We start from the raw sequence: 21,144 nt of genomic DNA, 5'->3' as shown, positions 1-21,144 counted from the left end.
GCTTCAACAGAGAGGATTTTTATCATTAGACTCTGGCTGTATTTTCTTTCAGTTTCTCTCACTTCACCAAAAAAAGTATGGAATTCATCATTCCGGCATATTGAGAAATATAGTGACTCTGAAATACTGCAGAAAATGTTAGAACTTATTATATAACCAAAAAAAACCCATCAACCTGCAAAAACCAAAGACAAACACAACAAAACAAACAAAACAAACCCCCCCTCCAACACTAAATTTCCAATATACTGTTATCCTTCTCTTTCACAGGATTTTCTCTGCTTTCTCCCCCAACATTCACATAGGTCCTGCAGGTCTTAGTATGCATGCTACACACATGGAGGAGTAACAGAGAAAACCCCATAATTATCAGGTGAGAAATTGGGTCACATAAATAAAAAAGATTCCTAGAGTGCCAGAGAGCTTTTCTTTCATGCACTTATGTGTTCAAGAATTCGCATTTCCTCTCAAAGCAGATACCTTTGTATATCCAAGCAAGCAGAATGAGTCTGCTTGAAAAAAAATCTGTCCTTCCAATGGCACCTTTATAATAAAATATGAGCAATCTGCTATAAAAATTGGGACGTTACTACAGGTTTCTGAGCCCAAAATCTTCTTTATTCTTCACTGTATCAGTGTGTCTAATAAAAGATTTCACTTCTCCCTGTGAGTGCTGTACCTCTCATATCCTCAGACCATGTTGGGTAGAACAACCCTGCTGCATTAAGGCTTGCAGCCTTAAAACTTGACAGACGTTTCTTTTTAACACCTTTTTATACAAAAGCAATAATAGCAGGTAGTAAACTAACACTGCTGCACAGCATGGTATAGGAAGGAAGTGCTATAAACCCTATCACAATTATTTCAGTGAAAGACAAGGACATCATTAGTACTGTATTGATCAAGCTCCCCCTCCCATCTCCACTGTTTGAAAATTCATTCAACATTATTATTGCTGCTTCAGACAGTATTATTATGACAGACCTGCATTATACAATAAGAGGCTTTGGTATAATTGACATCTGAAGCACCAGGGAGCTCGAATGTTTGCTGCTGGTTAGAATGAGGTCTCCAGAGGGACACTTTCTTCCTTGCAAAAGGGGCTATCACATAGCCATTGCAGTGTGTAAATCAAATCCTCAGTGACTGCTGTTTTTTCATTACTTGTCTGTGACCTGGAACCAGATCCTTACAACACTGTGCTGCTGATTATCCACCTCTGCCTCTCACAACAATACACTGCAATGATGAACCAATACTTGGAAATTGGATAAAGCTCATGACCTATCTGGGTTAAAACAACAGAAATTTGTTTATTTTTTAGCCTAGTTAAGTAGGAAATTGAATATATAATCCCACTGTTTGGTGCTGTGGAAAATCTCTGGCTCCCATGCATAGCTGGGCACAGGCCAGACATGGGAAGCACAGGTAGATTTAAAGTATCCATTCCTCCCACCCCCAACCAAATTAAGCTTCTGCCAGAGGTGGTCATTAAAAGACGCACATGTTGCACATTAAAGGCCATGTGGAAATCAAAGCCAGCAATTTACATAGGGTTTCTGCTAGTGCGAAAGCCCAGGCACGCCTGGGACCTCCATCTGGCAGGAGGCTGAACACAGGAGCTGATGCAGGCAAGCACACACTGAGTCCTACTGAGCCCTGTCCCCCACTGGCAGCTGCACAACGAACAAAGCACACGAGCAGAATCGGCCCCCAGACAACACATTAGAAAGGCTGATTTTTAATGTCTGACCAGAGCCAGCTCAAGCTAGTGGAAATGATTTATAAGTGGGATTTGAGCCCACAGAAAGTACTTTAGATTTGCCATGGTGTGGGGAAATTCTCCTGCATACCCCAAAATAATTTACAAAGTTCATATCCCGCATCAGCTGGCCTGAGGAAGAACTCCACCCACACACCATTTGCATGGATTCACAAGTCCAAAGGCCTCCAGACCACTCAGTTAAATTGGTACTCCATGGGTAATTGTCAGCTCCCCACTCTTACCCATACCAGCTAGATGGGGCACAGCCAAAGAACCATACATAGCTTTGTTCCCTGCTGCCATCATGATTTCAAGGAAACACTACAAGCTGGCACAGGTCACAATCACTTATTCTTAAATCAGGACCTGAAACTGCACTGCCAATACCTGAACCAAGGAAGAAGTGGGCAATGGAGAAGGCTGAGAAAACAACAGCAGTTTTCTTAGGGGAGCGAACCCTCAAATCTGATAGGATTGCTCAGGACATGTAAAGTGTCAGGTCTGCCAACCTCACCTGAGCCACTTCCAGCAAGGTGGCATTCATGAGTTCACGTGGCAGGAGAAAGATCACACTACAATGTCCACAGCCTGCTCCCCTCCCCAAAAAGATTATTTTCAACCTTTCCTCAGTTCAGCAGAAATTAAAGAGTTTTGCAGTATGGACCAGTGCCTGTACCCCATGACAATCTGGATTCAATGCTTGACACCATGCTAGTGGCTGGTTGCTGCTTGGTTTTGATTTACTGGGCTGGTGTGGGTGGGGAAGCAGGAGGAGAAATTGCTTGACATGATACAGAATGTGTATCCTTACAGTCAAATGAAACCCTGGTGTTTTGTGAGTAATGAGTCAGGCAAAGACAGAAGGGGGCTGCTTGCCACCCTGTCAGGGATGGGTAGCTCTGGTCAAACAAGCAGGGAAGCAAGGGGTGCTGGAATAGAGTCCAAATGCAGGAGAAATGGGATAAGTTTGCTGCTTGCATGGAAGAAGAGCACATGGATCTAATTCTACCCAAGATCCAACAGTGACACTGCTAGTCCTGCATTTAAGAAGAAGGGTGACTAATGGAGTTTGCTTAGGAGGAGGTGAGAGACCCAAAGCCCTGTCTGCCACAAGGAAGGCTCTGGGCTCTTTTGCCAGTCACTGCCAATGCCCTTGGCTTCCTCTGGCAACAGCAGAAGACACAGGCATAGGTTGAACTGAGTAGATGATCCAGCAACAGCCACCCCACGCTAAGGCTACAGTGCCAACATTTGTTTTCAATATTCAGGAAAGCCAAGCAAATAAGTCTCAGCAGTTATACTGAGAGAAAACAACAGAAGTCATGGCCCTGAAACCTCAGTGGCACTCTCCTGCAATTATTTCATAAAAAGACCCATCTTATTCTCCTGTATTTGCACTCAGCAGGGGGAGGTGAACTTATCTGCTGCCTGTGATGTTGGCTTAAGAGCACTGCTTAGGACACCATCATAATTCTTGTCTTTCTTTTTTGCTAATGGTTGCATACGTTTGATTAAAACCTGCATGGTGCATTAAAGGCTAAAACAGATGATGAATGCCATGTAGTACTTTGCGTTAGATCAGAGTTGATTAGAATTTTTGATGATCCAGCAGCTAGAAGAGGAAACTGCATGAGCAGTGAAAATATTCAGCTGTTACTGTTGTAGGAGGCAGTGTCTTTTGTTTGACACAAGATACAAAACAGTAACTAAATGGACAATGTACTCTCTTGGTCAATGAATAGCTTTATAGCACAATAGAGCTCTGTAAAGAAAAGCTGGTGAATTAATCAGTCCAAATATTTGTAAGACTTTTTGCTTGTTTTCAAGTGGGTAACCCTCCCCCCACAACAGCTTTGGAGCCTGATGCTAGTTAGCTTATTTCTCATGAGTGCAAATTTAACAATAAAGTATTTTAAAGAAACAAGATAACAACAAAGCCATGAAGTAAAAGTTGAAGATGCTGACCCAAGTGCATATCACATCAGCATCCAGACAGTAATCTCTGCCAACACACCAGTTAAGCAAAACACTACTGCTGCTCTGGGTAAAAAGATTTAGATAAACAGGACAGACCTGTTGCAGAGGAGGAAGATGCCTGAATAAACATAATGCTGAAAACTGGCAGTATGAGCAAACCCGATGTGTCATGGCGGGAGGTTCACTTTCTAAGGTCATACAAAATATGAAAGAAAAGTGTGTAGAGCAAGTGTATTAAATAGCAAAAAAAGGAAAGAGCCAGAAATGAGTAAGGCAAGATGGAAGAGAGAAAAGAAATTATAAAAAAAATAATAATTTTTTAATAATTTAATTTTTTTAATAATTAAAAAAGTCAAACTGTTTTTATGATAGTGACTCCAAACAAGGAAAATATATTTTATGTTCCTCTTGGTGATCTTATTAACATCAGGATTTATTTATTTTTTTTTATATGTAGCTTTTAAAGATCTCTTCATAATACAATATTTAAGGAAACACACTTATTGCACCATTTTTCAAGACAGGGCACAAGGTATTGGCTCACTAGCTGTAAAAATGTTGCTAAATACTGTCAGTTACCTTTCTAGTCAAACTGAGTTTCAGTAAGTGTCTTAACCTTTCCAGATTGGTACACTGATGTTGCAATGGTTTCTTTGTCAGTTAATACCCCACATGTGCACTTCTAAACTAGATCATGGCACTCTGATCAATGGATGGCTGAGGTTACAGAGCTGAAGGAAAGTTAAATCCAAGGCCTGTCTTTTCTAAAACTACAGTTTTAGAGCTGAGTCAGAAGTAGGAACACACATTTTGAACAAGTATCGATATCTTCAGGTTCATAGGCCATTCTAGTGTTCAAGTTAGAGTTGCTTTCAAATCGGTTAGAAATATGTATAGGCACACACACAAAAATCTGAAATAAACTGCCAAATCTCCTCTTAGATTTAACAAAGGACAGGTGGGTAGAAAGCACACTTTGAGAAGCCCAGAAGTAGTAAGGGAAAGCCACAAAGGCCACAGAAATGAAAACACTTCTATTGGTGTCACATACAAAACCTCTTCCACAACTGCAAGGAAGCTGTAATTTGCTTTTGCTCCAGGCTTCCCCAGGATGTGGGGTTCAGAGACCTGGATCCTGGATCCTCCTGGGCAAATGGTCTGTTCACCATGCAGAAAGATACAAGCTCTTTATCAAGCAAGCTGTTGTTTGAATCCCATACATAGAATTCTGACCAGTTCCTCTCTCCTGCATGTACTTTACCCATTCTTGCCCAGATGATTCTCTTTGAGAAACTTTCCTTGTGCATTCTGTCCATGAAGATATGAGTGTCCAAGGTAGAAGGAAGACATCACAAGGCCTACTTAACTTAAATATTCATTCAGCAGATTACAGGATATCCTGCCCTGTCTAGGCCAGTGTGAGATTTTGTCCCATCAATGTGCACCATTACTGCTACCCAGACACGCTTTTCCTAAAGTAGGCTGCTGGAATCAGAGAAAAAAGAAAAACAAATCACAACAAATCAGCAGCATTTCTAGCTACAAAGCATACCTAGTGCCTTTTTTCAATTTTCGCTACCCACTACTCCATTGCAGCAGATTATGTGTTTAAGATGCACAAGTGAAAAAGAATCATCCTAGAAAGAGGGTGAAACAAAAGCAAAGTACTGCACTGACAGCTTCAAAAAAACTAGCACGACAAGCCAAAGAAACTAAATAATCTCTTCTCTTATGGAGATAATGGGTTTTGATTCCCAAAAACTGTATCAAATTTTTTATGCATTTGCACTCTGCTCTGGTTACATGCTCTTTCTCCTTCATGTTTAAAAGGAAACATACTCCAAAGGCACACCAGCTAGATTACATGGGCACATTATAAGTTCCACAATCTTGAGAGCATTCTACTTTGATCTCAGAAGTTGATTGTTGGAATCCCACAGAGCAAAGAGATAGCACAGGAGGGTCTTTTTGCTGATATACACATAAGGAAAAATTTGCGAGATTTCTGTGAAATTGCTCTGGTTTAGAATTTTCTCAAGTGTTTCATTTCAACTATAAATAGAAAACAGAATCTCATGACAAAGATGTAGTTGACATAGTGTGCAATTTATCATCTGTGAGCACATTTCAGAGTGCCTGTCTCAAAGCTGACATGCTGTGTGGACTCTGCAATATGACTACTTTAATATATTCCATGACAAATGCAAGTAAAAGTAGCTGAGATACAAACAATCCACAAAGAAAATTCTCCATTGCCTCTCCTGATCTGGACTTCTTTCTGCTAACAGATAACCTTAGGGAGAAAAAAAACTTGCAGCATAAATGGAAAAACCATTGTTTCTCTGGATTACTTCCTACCATGCTTTTGCCATGGGTTGCAAAGACCTATTCCAGAAAGCACACTTAAATTGATTTGACTTCTTCCCCACCTGTAAAAATACCACAGACTTGCAAATGATCCATAATATATATGCAGACAGCCACTGAAGTCAACCAACATAAAGAAAAAATTACAGTATCTGATTCCTGGACTATCTCTTCTTTTCAGAGTATTTTTCTCCTCAGAACCATTTCTAGCAAGAATGAAATAGTAATGTTTTACAGTATAATGCTCTTATTCTCCCACATCTGAGACAGCAGATCCACAGCTGCAAATATAGGTTGACTGTACTAGTACCAGCACAATTGAAAGAAGCAGATGACTTCATCTGCTAGAATCCAGTGTAAGGTGTCAAGGGCTGTAGGTGACTTAAGGCTGTGGCACTTTTGAGGTGAGGTGCCCAGTCTCAAAGTCCAGATGGTGACTATTACAGAAGAGGTTCTAGGTTCAGCCTACTTGAATATTGGCTTCAGAGACCATACAGTACTAAATACACTTGGATAAATCACTGAGAATTTTCTTTTCTTTCTTGTGCTCTAAGAAGCTACCTATGTGCTGCAAGGGCAAACTTATAACTTTGCTATTGTAATAGTCAAGCAGTTTATAGGTTTCCCTGTCTTTTCAAGCCACTTTCCAACTTTTTTTGCACAGGTATAAATCCAGACTGCTGAGTCTGGCTCCAGCAGAAGTCTAGATTTGCACAGGGTAACTGGTAGCAGACTTTAGCCCACTGTTCTTTTAAACTCTTGCAGTAAAGTAAAGCAACATCAGACAATTCCTAAAAAATAAGGCCCTGACTGATACTTGCTGGATTTGTCTTCACTTCCTGTAGCACCTGCTTCTCTTACACCAGTAGCACAGATTCCTGCAGCTGGGAACAGCAATAGCCTCCTGCTCTGGTGGACACACCACCAGAGGGCAATGAAACACATAGACTGCATCAGCATCTTGCAGATGGAGATTTTTGGCCCCAAGTCGGGCAGGTGAAAGCTCCTGTGACAGCCATAAGCACACTTAACAGCTCCAGTGAAAAGATCTGGATCCATTTATAAACCACATTCACTCTGCACTTCTACCCAACATTACACAAGGATCAGACTGCAACTTCCCTTCTTGTACTGGTCAGACCCTGCAAAGCCAACTTCCATCGTCCTAACAGACAAAAGTTTACCAGTGACCTTAGTATCTGAGGCAAGAACTTCCACTGGAAAAACCTTACCCAAAGCTGTCAACATGCCATTGACTTCATGCTCATTCACACCGCTGCACCTCTATGCAACTCAGGAAAGGGGGAATTCCAAGTTCTGAGTAATGGCTCATTCAGACGAATTTGATGGCTTTTGGGCAGAAATTACAATGTTCTTTGGCACATGGCAAGCTGCCACTGAGTAGCTTCTACTCTTTGGGGTGGTTTTCACTTTTTCTGGTCTATTATTTGCAAATGCCATTCTTGAAGTCCAGAGACTAAGAACTGTTAATGCATTTTTTTAGTGCTAGATTATGTGTAGAAATATAAGTAATGTACCTCTGGTTTCCAGTCACCTTGAAACACTTTGTTATTTTGCAGAGCAATACATGGCTATTGATTAAGTACAGAATCAAAACTGAATCTTGCATTTGGTGGGTGACTAATTTTCTAATATCACAATTTAATCATCTCATTTTGGCACCAGAAACTACTACATGCTATTTTAAGCACCAGATACAGGATTTGGGTGCCCTAGGTAAATTCAAATTGGCCTAATATAGAAGGTGGTTACTACAATTTTTATGATGAGAGGCCTCTGAATCAGCTGCCTATTTTGGCAGAAGGTACTTGGGTAGAAGAGCTGGCTAATATCTTTTCAGCTCTGCTGGTCTCAGCTCTGGATTACTCCTGAACAAGTTCAGGTACTGATGATACTCAAAGCAGGGTCCCTATAGCCAGATATTGAAAAAGTCTTCCCTGTTTTCCTTGCCCCTAATCTGGGGTTTGATCAGGGAAGCTGTTGAAGTACATGGGAGCCAAAGTGTCTTCACAGCTTTAGAGAATCAGTGTCTTAATCACGTTGAAAATATTTAATTAATACAAAGCCAAGGAATGAAAGCAAATCTTTACCATAAGAAATTAGCTTTAAAAAGCAGGTATGCTGTCAGCAGGTATGCTGTCTGCACCAACCAGAGTAACTTCTCTCTTCCAAGCATGCGTCAGAAGGTTAGATTAACTTTCAACACTTCAATACTGGTATTAGTTATTGATACCAAAGACTGACATCGTGGTTGGATTAGCATACTCACCAGTGAAGGTGGAGCTCAACTCCAACAGATACAAAAATAGAGTTCAAAAAGTGTAAGAGAATAAACAGTTCAAGAAGGCTGAGACTGATTTGCTCTTAATAGAGGGGCTAGGATAAGTCTTCAGTAAAAAGCAGTTAAGTAGTTGGCGCATGTAAAAGATGAAGAGATTTAAAATGTAGGGTGGGAGGGGAAGGAAGGGAAAAATAAGACTGGGATTTGGAACAAGCTTTTGCAAATGTTGCTTTAACTATTAATTGAAGAGTAAACATCCTATTAAATTCTTATGGAATGTGTGCATGAAAAGTGGTAGCACAAGTCAGATCTGCCCCATGTGGATGTTGTTTATGAAGCAGCCTCCTTGGAAGTGCTCCTCAGACTTTTGACAAATGAACTTTCTGTAGGTTGTACATTTGAACATGGAATGCCTATTGTTTCCATCTGCCTTTGGCTTGTACAGTTCCTTGGGGGCTTAATAGAGAGACAGACATTTAGTAGAAAGAAGGCTTTATGGAGTGGCAAAAGCACATTCTGGGAGAATGCACTTGGAAGAAAAAAAGAAAACACAACAAAAACAACTCACAGCCAACCACTGTTTTCTACAGAAATTAAACCATTGCAGAATAAAAATTCTTTTTAAAAAAGCACATACATTTTTCATGGAGTAGGCCTAAAGCACTTATTTATATTTCATCTCTGCATGACATGGTTTTGCTCATCCAATTCCATTTAGAACATTACAATTTTTGTTTCAAATGTCTCTGTGCTGAAACATATTCTCTAAAGTGCCCTGGAGCTCCTGGTATTGTGAATGTTATCTAAATGACTCAGTCAAATTTTTAAGGACTAACTCAGCTTAGAAATACAGTATTCTGGTTTTCAGTTATTTTTATTTGAAAGTTTTTAGTTTTGGGTGCAAAGAAGAAAGATGCAGAACAACAGATAGCGCTTGAATAGAGTAACACAATTGCTGCTGTTTTCCACTTTACAGGATGAAGCCAGACATGAGTAAGTGGCACAGTTTCTCCTGATATGCACAGAGTGAATCTTGATTACTTATGGTGTTTCTGCAAAGGCCCCTTCACAAAAAAAACCTCTGAAATATCTCTGGTTTTGGTCATAATGTGAAGGACAACTATCAAATACCACTGCTTATATGATGTCTGTTTCTGTGGTGCTGCTGCATATTTCACAAATTGCAGAACTTCGATTTAACATTTCATGCATGCACTGGTTTTACGCACCTGTCTATACCTGTATGGTGAAATTCTAGCTCCAGTGAAGCAAAAGTTTTCTTAAAATACATATTATATTACAATCCTATGCACATAAACATTTACAAATACTTGCTTGAATATAGAGAAGGTCAGGCTCTGCGCCACATATATCACAGGGCCCCTGAGGCTGTAAAATCTGTATTTTGAAGGTAGGATTTGTTAATGTGCTGAAGTAGACAGACTTAAGGGCTAAATGCTTTCTGAAAAAAGAATTCAAACTCAGGAATACCTGAGTTTGACTTCACTGACATGGAAAAAGTCACTGTAGAAAGGATGATCCTCTGGTACCAGCACACAGCAAGACAGGAATCCATTAGCTGTTGAGCTACTTTAGCTACCAAAAAACCACTTAACATGAGTTATCTTTACTTTTGCACTGATAGTTTCCACACAGAGTCAGAAAGATCATTGAAGAGGATATTCTTTCAGGCAGTACAGACACTCAGTTGAGCTCAGTCTATAGAATTGCTGGTTTTTATGCATGAAAATGCACCATTTGACTGTCTTTGTTGTTTGAAATTAAACTAAAGCAAGCTAGACTTCTGCTCCATAGAGAGTAAGATTTTCTCAGGCTGTCAGAACAAGACCTCTAAAGGAATCAGGCCATTTTTCAGAACAGAAAAGAGGGCTTTCCTAAATAACCACCCCAGCCTTAACCAATCAGACAGCATATATAGATATCATTTCCTAAAAGTTAAGGCCAAAAAGGATACCAGCTGCATCTAAATGTGTATTCACAGACCATTAATTTTAACCAAAACATCTAGTTGATGCTCAAAGACTTTAGTGAGGGAAAAACATTTCTCTACTTAAAAAACTATCTGCTACAGGCACAGGGTTGGCAAGACCTGAGGAAGCCATGCAATGGCAAGAAATTAATCATCTGAGATGTACACAAATGATCCTAGCAGACGAACCACACCTCATGCTATACGAGGTGAAAGATCCACAGAGCCTGCCAACCTGACCCAGGGAAAATTTCCTCCCAAACCAACTAAGGCAATCTATAATCACTCTCTATGCCACCTACAAAGAGATCTCCTACCCTGGCCAATCTCTTGTGCTGCAGGGGAAAGCAGCTAATAACAAAGAAAAGAAGCCGCATACAGAAACCTTGGTTCCTTGCACAAGGGAGGAGATGAAAAGAAATCTGTCCTGATCATCTTCAGAGAAATTTGGGTCTGTTAATTGTCTTAATGTGGAGTTGCTGTCTACAGGCTTTGGAGTTGAATGCTTTTCCATTAAGGAAAAGGATGAGAAAGGCAAGCTGTCCAGGCCAGGCTTGAGCTCCCATTTTCAAGAGACCTCGCAGCCAGAAAGCAGCTTCTTATTTCAAGACTGAGCTAGCTGAACATCATCTTCTGTCAGCCAGCTGGAAAAGCCTCTGCTGTCAGGTGTCTTCTTCAGACTGACCTCTCACCCTGCTCTCAAATTACCTGAATATTCTGAATTCTTGACACCCCTCATCCTGATGTTTGTTTTCCAGTCCTTAACTCAACATTATAGCCCAGCTTAGACAGAACAGGACACATTGCCTGATGAAGAAGCCTACAAGCAGTACTAAATGTTTCTCTTTTTTATGGATCACACCATCCCTTTTTTGCCACAACACAGGAGGAAAAATTAAAGAAATTATCCTTGATGCCACCTAAGTCCATCCATAAACCACTATTTTCCAAAATGTGATTTACTGTGTTCTCCAAGTCAATATATACCATCCCAGGCTTTATTGTATTAAAAACCACCTTTTTGTTGCAGCAGAAATCTTAAACTTAACCTGAAATCTTAAGGTCTTAAAAGGCGAGAAATCTTAAAGATGATTACTCTTTACTTGACCTTATTGTGTATTTTCTTGCTAAAATTTTCCTCAAACTTGATGTTATACATCAGCAGATGCTATACATTACTGACTATATGACTGATTAAGGTTTGCCTGGCTCACTCCCCCAGTCTATGGAGTAAAACTACTGTAAAAGTACTTGAACAATCTGAATTAATTGGGGGAGAGGATGCTTCCTATAGAGACTGTCACAACTGGAAGGAGAGAAAGATGATTCAATATTTTAGGCAGTAGGTAAGCTATAAAGCTGAAGAATATTTCTTTGCTTGCACAGAACAGAAAAAAAACGTAGAGTTGCTCAGGGGACAGCAACTGCATTGCTGATTGAGGTGGAAAATCTGTGAAGGAGCCTCTTGTTAGAATGGTTGGCAGTGTATCATCCAGAGCAGTACATGCTTTCTCTTCACCAGACAGGGATTTTTCATTTCATCTATCATTCAGAACTTGTTGTAACGCTTCCAAAAGTCACATTACATTGTCATACACTCCCATTAACACAAAGACTTACTCTTTGTGAAGTAATTGGCTGCTGTGGAAGATGGGCATGGGGAGCAGGTGCTGCAGGTCACATTGAGATGCTCCATCAGTGCACTCAGCCAGAGAAGCTGCATTTCTCCTGAAGATGAATTGCATCTCTCCAGCTTCCTTCTCAACACCTTGTACCTGGGTGTTCTGAATGTTTCCAAAATCCTTCTCCATCACCATGCCAATTATACTATTACAACAATCCCAGCCAAATTAAACACAGGAGTTGCTTCCACCAAGTAACAAAATTTTTGAGACCTAAGGAAAGCCCAGGAACACATAAAAAACTATTGGCTACAATAGTCTTCCCTAAAGAGAGGAAGGCCAGGCCATATCATACCATATTTTCTTCATAAGAAGGAGATCACTTTTCTCCTCAACAAGAACACTACAATAAGCCATGTCAGAAGTAGTAGCAAAAGTTGCATTTTCAGTGGTCAGGACTGAAAATACACTTGTGTTTCAAATTGCCATTCTAGAGAAGAGAATAAAACCTTGAAACATAAGTCAGACCATGATTTTTAAATTTTCATACCTTTGAATAAGTGTGATAATCATCTTTCAATGTCAAAGGATAAAGAATGCAAAATTTAATATGATCATTATTTTCCTCTAAGCTTTGCAGTTTCCACATGTCTGAACTTACCAGGGTACAAAATTATTGCCTTGCTGCAGAGACAGAAGTGATCAAGGAAGTTACAGGAACTTTGGATATGCTTTTTGGACTACAAAGAAGAAAAGTCTCATTGATAAAGGGTCAGTTCAGCAACATAAATTATGTAGCTTGTTAAATACATCACCACCACTATCCACCCAGAAAATGTAGGTATTTAACAAGGTTAGTAATTTGGTACAATAGGATGATATCCATCACTGGATCAACATTTACACATACAGTAAATTAAGCATTTGGTGTTAAGAGAAATTGCATAACTGCATACACTGTCAGGATTTCTGTTTATATATGTCCTGCTTAATGTCTTTATTAATAATCTGGATGAGGGGATTGATTGTACCTTTAGCAGATTTGCAGGTATCACCAAGACGGGTGGGAGTGTTGATCTGTTGTAAGGTAGCAGGGCTGTGCGGGGGGATCTGGACAGGCTGGATGGATGGGCTGGGACCAAAAGTACGCGGTTCAACAAGACCAAGTAGCAGGTTGTACACTTTGGCCACAAGTCTCATGCAGCACTATAGGAGACAAAGTAGCTGGAAAGCTGCCTGGCAGAAAAGGACATGGGGATGCTGGTTGAAAGTGGCTGAACATGAACCAAAGTGTGCTCAGGTGGCCAAGAAGGCAAACAGCATTCTGGCCTGTGTCAGCAATAGTATGGCCAGCAGGACCAGGGAAGTCATTCTTCCCCTGTGCACGGCTCTGGTGAGGCCACACCTCAAGTGCTGTGTTCAATTCTGAGCCCCTTGCCACAAGAAAGACATTGAGGAGCTGGAGTGTGTTCAGAGAAGGGCAACAAAGATGGGGAAGGCTATGGGGCACAAATAAGATGAGGAGTGTCAGAGGGAGACGAGTGTGTTTAGTCTGGAAAAAAGGGGGCTCAAAGGGGACTTTATCACTCTCTAAAACTGCCTGAAAGGTGGCTGTAGCCACGTGGGGTCAGTCTCTTCTACCAGGCAATCAGTGACAGGACAAGAGGATACAGTCTTAGGGGTGGTTTAGGTTGGACATTAGGAAGAATTTCTTCAGCGAAAAGGTGATTAGACTTTGGAATGCACTGCCCAGGGAGGTAGCAATTACCATCCCTGGAGGTGTTTTAGGAAAGACTGGCAGTGGTACTCAGTGCCAAGGTCTAGTTAACATGGTGGCATTCGGTCACAGGTTGGACTCTATCGATAATCTCAGAGGCCTTTTCCAACCTAACTGATTCGGTAATTCTGTAGTATTTAATTACAACCCACAGGTAAATATCACAGCTTTAACAGTAGTATCAAATGTCAGTGTTTGCTAATTGATTTTTAAACTTCATGCACAGTCCTTGCAATCCCATACCAACCTATTGCCATTCACCTCATCAAATACTGTGTTCAAAAATAGCTTTAATAGCAAACTGTAAAGAGACTGACACACATATGCCAATGAACCCTAAGGAGCTAAAGAGAAAAGTAAAGCAAAGTTGTATCACTCTGAGCCTTGGTGGCTTGGCTACAACTCTTGGGTCTTTCCCTTAGTTCTAGGTCAGTTGATTGAGTCACTTAAGAGCTGTAAAATTCAGGATTATAGTTATTGTCTGGGCCAACCCAGTCATAGCCAGCACTGACGACTGAGTAATATTAAACACTAATTCCAGTGGCATAAGGTGGTCTAACACTAAGATAGTCAAGCCCTTTCTAAATAGGTTTCAATTTGAATGGGCAAAGACTTCCTGATTTTTCTGCTTTACTCAGACTTGTTGCCTGTTACTTTGGCAGTAAATTTCCTTGGAAGATTATAGCAGGATTTGTACCTCTACAAACTAATTTATACCTTTTTCTATTCTTTCAGGATAAACAACTTCTCTTGATGTTATTAATCACAACTAACAAAAGAAAATGAAGGGGGAAACAGATTATCTAAAGATCATGTTCCGTATGGAGCAACAGTGGTATGCATGTGCTTTCATTCCCAGCTTTAGAAAGACTCCACTATGAAATGGACTTAAATTTGCACAAGCAGCTCAGAAATACTAACTTAATTCAAGACATTACTAACAACTTCTGTTTGACACACTTTTTATCCCCCAGTTGGTGTGGCTGTTTTCTTCAGATATTTTCTGTTGGAAATTTGTGCTGTTACCAGCAAATGAGAGGAGTGGTTATGATTCCAGAAGCAGTGGTAGCATTCAATCCCCCCAAAATTCTTACATCTTACTGGATGTTCACTGGTAACAAGAAAGGTCTTAGGGAAAAAAAAATATGTAAAAATTTTTATAAGCATAAAGATAATTTCAGGAGAAAAATGTTAAATCATTAAAAGAAAACTTCCATCTTCACAATGGACAGATTTTTTTAAAATTTCTTTTCAAAAATTCTTGATCTAAATACTATTTGACAACATACTAAAAATGTCTTAAAGCCACAGACCTGTTCTGAAACTTCAAGAGCTGAGGATTGATGGCGTGCTGCACTTGCTGTTTTGATGAGTTTACACTGCATGAAGAGGAAGGAAACATCCCCCTGCACAGCATATGGCAGCACTACAGGAGAGAGCAACAAGAAACGACCTTCAAAGGACCATCTGCCAGTTCTACTCCAGTCACACCTCCTCCTTGCCCTCAACATGACCCTTATACCAAGGAGACCAGCAAAGGATGCACATGGGAAACATCCTAAACAGTTAAATCTCATGCTAGGCTTGCATCATTCACTTCACCTTTGCTAGAGTTTTCCCAATCAAATGCCAAGAGCATTTAACCTTTAACACTGTTGTCCAGAAGCATCTGAACACACCACTGAAACCATGGCCCAGAGGTGGTTGTCCATTCCTCACTGCCTCCACATCTTCAGATATTCTTTCAAAGAATAATAAAGGGGGAAAACTGCTAAGATAAAAATGTGATCTTTATGGCAGATGGTACCACAGGATAAATGGCTGTCGGTCTGCTGTAAATAATTCATCATTGTCAAGTGTGGTGCTCCAGTCATCTCAACAGAAGTATGTGATACTAAGAAAAATGTAACATTTGTCACAGAAAGTACCACAAACATCATGGGGCTTTCTTTTTAACCCAAGTTAGGCACAAGAATACGATTGACAGAGCCAAGCAAGGCTTTAAAAGATGCACAGGAACAACCTTCCTTACACACACACCTGCCTCTGCAAGTGGTGTGACCCCCATAACCAGGGACAAATAAGCTGAGTGCCACTGACTTTCCATTCAGTTGTGAGAAGGTGATCAGAGAATGAGAGGAATGGGCAGGAGCTTTGTTCTGTTTCTCTCCTAAGCCCCCAGTGTGGCAGCCAGTGCACGTCACATTCCCTGCACATTTAGTCCCCCACTAATTCGCAACACATGCTAGAGAAAAAGTGAAGTAGAGGGTCAGCTAGGGCTCACAAATCTTAGCATAAAGCCTGGGATCGTCCAGCTCATGCCACACCCCTTGACAACAGGTTTCAACCTCCTGTTTCAGGGATGACTAGGGAACAGGTGGGCAAACAGGCAGTCACCAAGTGGAAGACGTTCCTGAATACTGCACTTACTATGCAGCATTTCCCTTAGACAGCTCCGGAGAGTCCAGAGCTACAAGAACTATTCATTCCAGATTACAGGGAAGGCCAGCAAAACAATGAACAGCATTAGTTGGTTCACAAGAAAAAATCCAGGTAAAGAACTGTAAACATACAGTTATGATGATCTCCCCACTAACTGCACAGAGATGATATGCTTGACCTTGAAGGGAGGCTTGAGTCACCTATTCATCTCCTTCCAGAAGAGGTCCCCATATCCATCCTAGGTGCTCAATAGCAGCAATAAATGCATCCCTAGGGTTCTCCCTCATCTACACCTCTTATATACAGTGTTGTTACAGGTCCCAGCTAGAGCATGCAATTATTTAGCTCAAGAGAATTTTTTTTTTTTAATCCCCTGTGTTTCTGGCTGATGCTTGTGCATTCCAAGCAATAATGAGAAAGACTTCCATAACAGCCATGATGGATAGGGCATGGGACCAGCCCAAAAGATCTCCAATGCCTGCCCCTGGGCAGACACATTTCCCCAAACAACAGGCAAGGATGGGCTGCCAATGCTGTTCCAACCCATAGAAATAGCAGGTAGACCTGAGATGTAGGATGAATATAGTCTTCATTTAAATAAGATATGTTCATGCAAAATAGTGTCAACACCTCCCCTCTTTTTTTTCTCCCCTCTTGTCACTTCTCTCTCATTTCTGCTCATTTTACCTACATTACAGCTGTAGCTGTATAAATGACAGGCTGTGGCCTAGCATCATGTGATAGATCATCCTACATCAGCTCTGAAAAATGGAGATGCTGTCAACTGTCTGATTCTCCTCACATTCACTGTCAGCATCAGTGCATTCAGGCAGCATGTCACAGCCATCTGAACAAGATGAATACAGCACTGTGAACATCAGCTTGGGAACCAAGTCAATCAAATATGTGACCACAACCACACAGAATCATTTGTGCTGCCACAGAGAAAGGGTTCCTAGTGCCCCGCTATACCAGTACTGCCACTGGTAGTTTTTAATTAAAATATCTGCTTGATCTGGTTGAAAAACAGAGATGGATTTTTGTGATGAGTTTTTCCATACAGTGGATTGTAAAGAAAATCTCAGCAGCCCCTGGGGTTGAAAGCAACCCTGGCGTGAACTACAGCTGTCAGGGACCAGTCTTGCTGTTTCTAATCTCATTGGACTAATCCCACTGACAGGCTCCCACTGTGAAGCAAGGGGATTGAGTCTCCTGTTCTACCCAGGCACCTCTAATGTAGGGTCAGAGGAGAGAATGTTGCATCCTTTTGTCTACCTAATCTGATAGAAAGTGTCACTGCCCATGGTAGGGGGTTGGAACTGGATGATCTTTAAGATTTCTTCCAACCCAGGCCATTCTGTGACTCTATAACTGTTCAGTCCAAATAATTTGGAAAGGAGATGAAATTAAGGGACCAAAGAGAAGACTGTTGCCATTTAGTTCTCATTTTTAAAAGCAGGAATAGCAATGAGTCATTCAGTGGTTCAGTGCTACTCTGTTCATAGTACAACATGGGCGTGCACTGCCTCCTTTCCCACTGCCCCCTCCTCAAGGCTCCTGAACTCTGTATCCCACCTGAGTGCACAGAAAGTTGTGCACCCCTTATCAAGGCACCTTGAAACAGAGGCCTTTCCCATATAACAAGAAGCTGCACAGTAAAAAATTGTGGAGAACATGAAATGGGAAAATTAATGTTAATCCTGTTCCACTGTATTTCATCAGATACCATACATAGTTTTTCTGTTTTCCTGTCTCTTTCCTCTCTCTGTCCCCTAGAATTCTCCTCTCATAAATGTGAGCAGATATTTATGTGTCTCTCTTATAAAATGTCTGTATTCTGTTGCCTGCTACAGGTTGGTCTCACAGCCTGGACAAACAATCAATCACTACTCAAACAAGCAGGAAAATGTTAACCCATTGTGTCTGTGCTCAAATTGGTTTCAACATCAACAAACTAAAGCAATGGTCTGGAAAAACACCAGAAATGCCTTTAGCAATTCAGTGATAAAAAGCAGCATTCACTCAGTTAAAGTGGCATTTATGGGAAAATTTTTGAGCACTGTCCCAGAATGAAAAATGGGCAGTACGTTAAAACAAGTATCATAAAAACACCAGGAAAAATGCCAAAACAGCAAGGACTTTGCAACAGTCAGAGAACAGTTGTATTCAAAGAGAACAGTATTTCAGTTCAGATAAAAGATAACTCTTTCAGCTGTGTTGGGAGGTTCTCCAACCAGAAGATCCATTTGAATTGTCATTGGAAGCCTGGACTCTTTCTGGCTGCTAACACAAACACTGAATCTCTTTCTGGGGTGGCAGAACCTGTGCTACATGGCTGTGTATGAATGACACAGCTCAGTGGTAAGGGAAGAGGAACTCCATTTCAGTTACAGGAGCACTTCTGGTTTTACCTTCAAAACAGAAGGAGATAGGCTAAACTGTGAAGGAAAAGCTGCATAACATGCCATTAAAGGGTCCTCCTGATTTCTGGGACTGCATCTCTCAGCCTTGCTTGGATCACCATCTCATTTGGTACCTGAATGAGATCACTGTCTCATTCAGTTTTATCTGAAAATGAGGCATAATTTAGAAATTTAGAAAATTTAGAGTAATTCTATGAGGATTCTTCCATGACTTCTGCCCCTCATGTGGCTCTTTACAGAAGGAAAATGTTCTTGCCTTTTTGACATAGAATGCGCATGGAGCTGAGCTAGGCAATTTATCTGAAATATGACACCCATTATTAAAAATAGCAAAAATCAAGACAGTTTACTTAAATTAGTAAAAATATTCCCCAAATTCCAAAAGAATCACTGTAGTTCATGTGCATTTTCTACTGTCCTTGTTCCAGTCAGCAGGGACAGTCATATGGAGATGTTCATGTGCTACTGCGGATATGAATCAAATAAACATGCTACTTCTGAAATATATACCAAACTCTACAAGCTACTTCTGTCCTGTGATTTGCCTAAACAAAGAGATGCATTTATTTAAATAGCTCCCCCCTCACTGACAACTATCTTAAAACAGCCCAGTATCAGCAGATAAGATCTAGAAAGTGAAATTAGCTCACAGCCAGGGGAACACATAAATTGTGGAGAGTTTCTTCAGTTTTATATCACAGCCTGTTCTCCTGCCATACACACATGAAAAATTAAGCAGTGAGGCCAGGCTGAGACCATATTTGATTCTCCTAATATTCGACCTAGTCCATTTGGGAGATAAAAAAAAAATTCTATTATAGTTCACAAAAGATAGAACAAAACTGAATTTTTCCTTTCTAGCAATAGTATTTTGAAGAGTAGTGCAGGAAAGCTGCAAGAGATTTTATTTTGTGTTTTAAAAAAAACTCTAGAGAAATTACAGAACAATCTGTGTTAAAAGAATTAATTCTTCATGACCTAGCAAATTGGACTTTCATTTGCCATGAGGTAAAGTTACCTGACACATTGTTGAGTTGATGGATATTTTTAAAGTTAGATCTCCTTCTAAAATGCAGGCTGTCTGCTGCCAGCACTTGAGTAATGTGCTGGCTCATTAACAGATCTTTTTGTAAGAGAAGAGGTAGAAGATTATCCCCAAGCTCATGTCTTCTAGCCAAACAGACGCATTATTCTTGCGGTGCTCAAAGTTCTGAATGGTCATTTACAGTAAAGGCAACAGCTTTCACTGGAAAACAAGTGACTTGCCAAGAAATGATGAATTTTAAAAAAATAAAAAAAAAGAAAGCATAAAGAGAAGCAGATCTATTGCAAATCTCTAAAAGATGAAGCTTTGACAAAGAACAAACTTGAGAAATGCTGTAACTTGATCATGTATCTCATACCTCAACAGCTCTGATATTCCCTTGGATTCTACCAAGAGAAATACAGAAATGTGACAGAAATGTAGGTGTCAGAAGACAATCTAACTGGAGGCAGGGACTGAAGAGGCAAAGAAAGCTATGAAATGTGATATAGGTATAGTGCCAAGTAATGCAGCATTAAGACAAGCTGACATTACTAGAACAGATATAATTCCTGGCCTTACTTGATGGAGCTTATTCACTGTGTTCATCACTTCTTATCCAAGCTGTCAGGAACATTGTAGCACTTATCATACACAGTATTAACAAAAAACACACCTTTGAAAACTGTGTTAAACAAACTGAGATAATTCATGACAGAATTGCTAAACTCACAGGAAACGGGTTTGTTTTCTGACCACCGAGCCAAAATCTTGAAGACTTTTCATGACAGGCACTTCTCATATAACCATTGCTTACGTTTTTCTCACCAAGAAGCTTTCTAAAATCTCAGTCTTGTGGGGTAACTGCCAAGAAAGTAGACAACTTCAAATTCTTCAACTCTCAAGTGTTAACTGGTGGGTCAAATACAATCTGGTGGGTCATCCGTGTGCCATGTCAGCACTTTAGTCAATACGAACTAATACCTAACAGACCAAAACCCTTTGGGATATTTGTTCATGTTCTTTTAAATTAACATTGCATGTAAACTAGTCTACATAACCGAGTTCTGGGTTAACATTGTGATATTAGGGCATGACTTGAGCCAGTCCCACCTGTCATTACTGCACTAGAGGAGCATAAATGCAATATCCAGTATGGAGTGTGGTCACACTTGTTTGTCAGTTGCATGCGGAGAACATGCTTCTCATCATTTACATCTCTGATCAGGGAATTAGACTTCTGTCAGCACCAGCAGAGTCAGTAAAAGAGAAAAGAGTATCAATCTGCATTACTTACTAGCTGGATAAAGTAAGCAGATCTGGTCACACAGTGAACCGATTCAGAACTAGGTTATTAAACAAGTTAGCTCTGATATTATTCACCAAGTTGCATTATTCATTGTGTACAGATCATTGCCAGGTCATTTGCAAAATATTTCTGCCTCATGATTATTT

Source organism: Onychostruthus taczanowskii, unplaced genomic scaffold (assembly GCF_017590055.1).
Source record: "Onychostruthus taczanowskii isolate IOZ18803 unplaced genomic scaffold, ASM1759005v1 scaffold94, whole genome shotgun sequence".
Classification (NCBI taxonomy): domain Eukaryota; kingdom Metazoa; phylum Chordata; class Aves; order Passeriformes; family Passeridae; genus Onychostruthus; species Onychostruthus taczanowskii.
The sequence above is the reverse complement of the archived record's forward strand: the minus strand, read 5'-3'. Positions refer to the sequence as shown.